Genomic DNA, 6,059 nt, shown 5'->3' on the forward strand with positions numbered 1-6,059 from the left:
GCGTTACTCTTTCATGAATCTGTCCACACACACACACACACACACGCTATGAATTATTAAAGTGAAAATAATTGGCTTTAACAGGAGTGGTTAGTTTATCCAGTAGGGGGCGCCAGAGGACAGGACAGCTTCAGACCATGGAGAAGCTGGCTGGAGGATTTCAGGATGGCCTGTGGATAAACCGGTATCTTCTCCCATGTTCTGAACATCACGTGGTGAGTACATCACGCCCTCCGTCCCGGAGTCTAGGGGAAAAAAAACACTGCTGTAATGGATTTCGGTGCAAATGTCAGGCTCTGCGGCGTGGTGCGGCGTGCCGAGGCCCCGCCTCCTCCGGGAGGCCCGTCCTCACACATTCCTTTCAAGTTAAAGAGGATGGACACCTGTAGGGCAGAGCCTCAAAGGTCACCGCGAAACCAGGACCCCGGCCTCATTAAAACAACCCCCGCCTCTCTGGACAGCTTAATTAAAAACCCAATTCCACGCTGCGCCATTGATCCGCCGGGGCCGGCCTGCGAGCGGGCCGCCGTCTGGGGAGGCCGGGGTAAATTAAATTCAGCAGGAAAATCGTAATGCCGTCGCTACCGTGGGGAAGGGAGGAGGAGGGGTAAGATCCAGAGACCAGAACAGGTTGTTGTGCACGTTCTAATGTTTGTGGGAGGAGCGCTAAAACACAGCGACGGGACGTTCGCCGGATTTGTTTGTCCGGATTGTATTTCTGCTGAATATTATCTCCATCTTCTCGGAGATGAGAGAGCACCCGATGAAAACCCCCTGGAGGACAGGGACCACATCCAGCAGAGAATCCACAGGTTTGCCTGAGAAGATTACATAGCGATCGATCGATCGATCGATTGATCGATTGGCCCGTCACGCTTTATCCGTTGAATCCTACTGTGACTCCGCGGCTTGTCTCCTCCCGCGTCCACAGGAACCATCCTCTTTCGCTGGGTTTTAAAGAAAAAATAACTCCACATTGCTGTGGTAGCAGCCAGATTTTTCCTCAGGAGATAACAAAGTAATCCGATGTAATATTCCTACAGTAGCTTTTAACAGAGGCTCTCTGTTTCACGGGAGTCTTGAGCTGGTCTTGCTCAGTGGAGCAGGGATCTCCTGAGAAGCTCTGGATCCACCCGGCAGAAGCTGGTGGAGGACAGGCCTGCATTTGCTCAAAGACGACGTGTTTCTTGTGCAGAGCCGACCGCCTTGATGGATGTTCTCCATGAGGTCCGCCGGCTGAGGTCTTGGAGATGTCGCTTCCTGATGAACATCCAAACCGTGAAAGGTCTACCGGCGGTCCGACGGATTCAATGCCGATACTTCTTGGGCAGCTGCCTGCCAGAGTTTCTCCTCTCTTTTTCTTAAATTTTCTACTTTTTTTTAATTCTATTTACTTCTTCTTGCTTTCGTAACAATTTCGTTGAGATTTTTTCTGAGGCTATCAGAGGCTACTTTTTAATTCCTCTTCCTTCAGCCGCAGGGAATCTTCAAATCTTTGCACTTAAGACCTTAAAACACTTTATAGCCTGGACTTTGACACTTTATAGTTTTATTTGTATTTCTATATTCTCCCCTACTTTTTTTTTTTTTTACTGTTCATACAATTTCCTAGTATTATTTATTATTTTCATGTTTTACTTGAAATTCTGGCACAACAATTTCCTTCGTGATACATCATGTTGCTCTTATTCTTATTCCCATCTCGTCACGTCGCTGATAGTCGTTATCAAGACCGGCTCTTCCTCATCGATACAACAGATCGATACCTAAACCGACTCACGCCTGCGATTGATGACCGGCTGAAGTCAGCCGTGTATATCAGATCCAACCTGTCGGAACCGGTCCGGTGACCCCGGACCACCTCTGTGGAGCCAGAAGATCCCCCTCTACCTCGGGGATCGATGGCTTTCGTTACCAGCCGCTGGTTGCGTTGACTGTCGGGATGGAGATGATGAACCGCTCTCGGTTTTAAAAGGAGGGTCAGGAAAATCCGATCACATAGCTGTCCGTCCATCCCTTCATCCATCTCCTGGTGGCGACTGAGAACATCTCTTATGCAGTACATGACCCAAAGTGTCGGCTCACCCGTCCCAATAATCCCAATCAGGAGCTCAGTGAATCCCAGCGTGGAACGGTGATAGGAGGCCACCTGGCGCTACAAATCCAGTGGTGAAATTTCCTGGCTGTATTATAAGAACATGGAAGTGCGGGGTCGGCGGACGCCGGGGCGCTTAGTGCCAAGAGGTCGCCAACTTTCTGCAGTCGTTACAGACTCCCAAACTTCCCGTGGTCTTCAGATGAGCTGAAGAACATTGCTCAGAGAGCTTCACAGATTGGTTTTCCATGGAGCGGCTGCGTCCGCTTCACGTATCGCCACGTGCAATGCAAAGCGTGGGATGCAGCGGCGTAAAGCGTGCCGCCGCTGGACTCCGGCAGTGGAGACGCCTTCTCTGGAACGATGCATCGCGCTTCTCCATCTGGAAATCTGACGGACGGGTCTGGGTTCGGCGGTCGCCAGGAGAAACGCTACTCGTCTGACTGGATCGTGCCAAGAGTGAAGTTTGGTGGAAGGGGCATCATGGCGTTTGTTTGGCCCCTTAGTCCCAGTGAAAGGAACTCTGAAAGCTTCAGCATCCCAAGACATTTTGGACAATTCCATGCGCCCGCCTTTGTGGAAACGGTTTGGAACCGGCCCTTCCTTTTCCAACATGACTGTGAACCAGTGCGGAAAGCAAGATCCATAAAGATGTGGATGAACTTGACTGGCCTACACAGAGTCCTGACCTCAACTCGATTGAACCCCTTTGGGGTGAATTAGAGCGGGGCCTTGTGGACAGCCTCGGCAGAAGAGTCGAAGCTGTTCTAGCTGCAAGAGGTGGACCAACGTCACAGTGAACCTGATGGATTAGCATGTCATAGGAGTCCAGGCTGGTGGGCGACACCTCTTGGCCATGTTGGTACTTCCTATCACCCTTTGGGAAGAGAAAGGAAAAGCCAGATCTTCCAAGCGTTCAATGCAGACAGACTTAAAATCCAAGCGCGAGTAAAAGGATGGGTTGTCATGAGTGAGGAATGAATCGCTACTTTATGGCTAAGCTAAAAAACAACACTGTGTTGAGCATGTCAGTAGTGCACGTTGGCACAGGTCGGCACCTCTGGCTGTGGCCGGAAGCTTCTCCCGCTGACCTTCAGTCAGCTGCGTGACCGGAGCGTCCTCTGGCAGCAGATCTGAGAGGCTGAGAAAGAAGCTCCGGCCTTGTGACCTCGTAAGTCGGGGTATTTATGGGCCGCCTTTTGTTCTCGGACTCTCCTGGAAGTGATTCACCCTCGTGGTAATTCAGCACTAGACGCTGTCAAATCACTTCCAGCAGGATGACCTTAAGCTTCTCCCCCTGAAACGGGCTTCCCTCCGGTTGTGTTGGACATAGAGATGATCGCGAACAAAACTGTAGGAGCAGCCTGGAGCGGAGAGCCGGACCCCGCATGTATCGACGAGCATACTTTTGCTGCGGCTCATAAATCTTTGCTGCCTTCTCCTGACCTTTCTCACCACAGCAAACACACCTCTTTCTTCATCTCGCTTCCAACTCCACCCTGGCTGTCGCCGTTTGCCTTTTCTCCTACCCTGTTTTCCAAATGGAGCTTCTAAGAGGCGGCGAATGGGGAATGTTTTGTTCCTCACGGACCGGGTGGCCCCTTCCCAGGAGAAAGCCGCACTCCACCTAGCTTGTGTCCAAACAGCGGGTCTTCCGAGGTGCGCTCCATCGTTTACCAGCCGTCATTCCGAGCCTCCTCCCAGCTTCTGCCGGCCCTCTTACCGAGTCAGATCCCTGGTCACACAGGAAACCCATCTCCGGTTGGTGACTCCATTCAGGTAACCTCAGAGATGCCCGTTGACTTCAGGGAGAACGAATCCCCCTCAAGCAGCATTCATGCAACTTGCGTACCTAAAGCGATTGTTTGGTGGAGCGTCGCTTAGAGCTTCTCCCTCACGTGGAGAAGGTTCCTGCTTGGATTGCCATCCAGGGCCTTCCTGTGTTGAGTCAGAATCAGAATCATTTCTTAAAGGCCACACAACAGTTTTGGGTGCAGAACATAATGCTCCCACCTCTCCTGTGTCAACAATACTTCAGAAAATCATGATTCGCAGACGCGACACATCAAGACATTGGTTGATTCAGAGTCCCTATAGCTGTTGGGAAAAAGCTGTTTTTGAATCTGACAGATTTGGTTGCGAGACCTGTAGCGCCTCCTGGAGGGCTTGAGTGTGAACATGTTCTCCAGGTGTCAGGTGTGTTGTAGTATTGTGTGTACCTGCTGTTGTCCACTGCTCATTTACCTTCACAACCTTTGATTTTATATTTCCTGAGTTAATGTCGTCTACTTCGTCCTAACCCTCTCCTCTTCACCGACTTCCTTCCTGAATCCATGACCCATCCATGAACAAGATCTCAGATCATCTGACTGACTCGGACGTGACTTTTACCCTCTGCCGAAACACCTCCATGAACAGCTGGGCCTTCTCCTTGGGCATGGTGGACACCATGGTGCCCATGGTAAAGACGATGAAGCCGTCGTCTCCAGAACCGTCCACAAATTCCTGCAAGTCCTGGAGAAACGGAGCAGAGGAGGATTTATTGATGGCCCCTGGTCCAGGAGACAAACACCGATGGACCTTTAAGAGATACCAGAAGATACCAGAACGACCCCACACCTGTGGGACCCTGCCGAAAGGTCCATAGAGCATACTAAACAGAGTCGCAAAGACCTTCCGAGGTCCCAGCAGGCTTTGGATCATGCCGGATGCAGTTCTGCTCCTCACAGCCAGAAGGTCTCCGGTTGGATTCCCACAGAGTTCCTTCCTGTGCGGAGTCTCCATGTTCTCCCCGTGTCTGCGTGGGGTTCCTCAGGGTTCCTCACGCAGTCCAAACACATGCAGGAGGTTCATTGGAGACCGCTGAAGGACAGGGTGAATGTCTGTCTCCATGAGGCCCTGTGATGGATCCAGGGGGAACACCGCCTCTCCGCTGGTCTGTTGGAGCTGGAGAACCTCCAGGGTGAAGACGAGGAAAAAGGGGGGAAACCAACTCCAGTTGCCCCCATGAGGATCTGAGAACCCCTGAGCAGGACCTGGAGGCCAGAGAACCTTCACAGAGCCCTGCAGGGACCTGAATTTGGAGCCTCCTCTGAAACCCAGGAGAGCAATGGGTGGAGGAAAAGCGGGATTATGGTTTTGTAGAACAACCTTCAGGCTGGAGGAGACCTGGTCTGGCAGAGTACTCAGAAGGACCAAAATATTAGCTTACTCCTGTTTAAACAGAGCAGAGGAGGATTTATTGATGGCCCCTGGTCCAGGAGACAAACACCGATGGACCTTTAAGAGATACCAGAAGATACCAGAACGACCCCACACCTGTGGGACCCTGCCGAAAGGTCCATAGAGCATACTAAACAGAGTCGCAAAGACCTTCAGAGGTCCCAGCAGGCTTTGGATCATGCCGGATGCAGTTCTGCTCCTCACAGCCAGAAGGTCTCCGGTTGGATTCCCACACTGTTCCTTCCTGTGTGGAGTCTCCATGTTCTCCCCGTGTCTACCTGGGGTTCCTCAGGGTTCCTCACGCAGTCCAAACACATGATGGAGGTTCAGTGTAGCCGCCCGGCTGCGGGGATGAGAAGACGCATGGTCGTACGTCTCCATATGAGCTGTGAATGAACGAGTCACGTTAAATTGGGGTCGCAGTGGCGAGGCAGACTCTTGGATCAAGTCCTGTTTATGTCTGACAGCCAAACACAAGCGGAGAACGTGGGTGAAGACCGAAGGAGCCTCGATTTTCTCCGACTTGTTTCTTCTTCTCCGGCTTCACACCTCCGCCTCCGCCTGCCCCGGGGGGCCTCGCCGGGCGGAGGGGGGTCCCCGAGAGTCTGCGGCGTTGACGTCAGACGCTCTTCACGCCAAGACTCGTCCAACTGAGCAGCGTCTCCACGTGCCGCCGACGAGATCCTGGCATCCTGGCGAGAGATGAGACGTTCAGGCCCCGCAGGAAACGGCGTCACCGTCA

Source organism: Fistularia commersonii, chromosome 4 (genome assembly GCF_037954325.1).
Source record: "Fistularia commersonii isolate RoL2024-O1a breed Wild chromosome 4, RoL_Fcom_v1.0, whole genome shotgun sequence".
NCBI classification, from domain to species: Eukaryota; Metazoa; Chordata; class Actinopteri; order Syngnathiformes; family Fistulariidae; genus Fistularia; species Fistularia commersonii.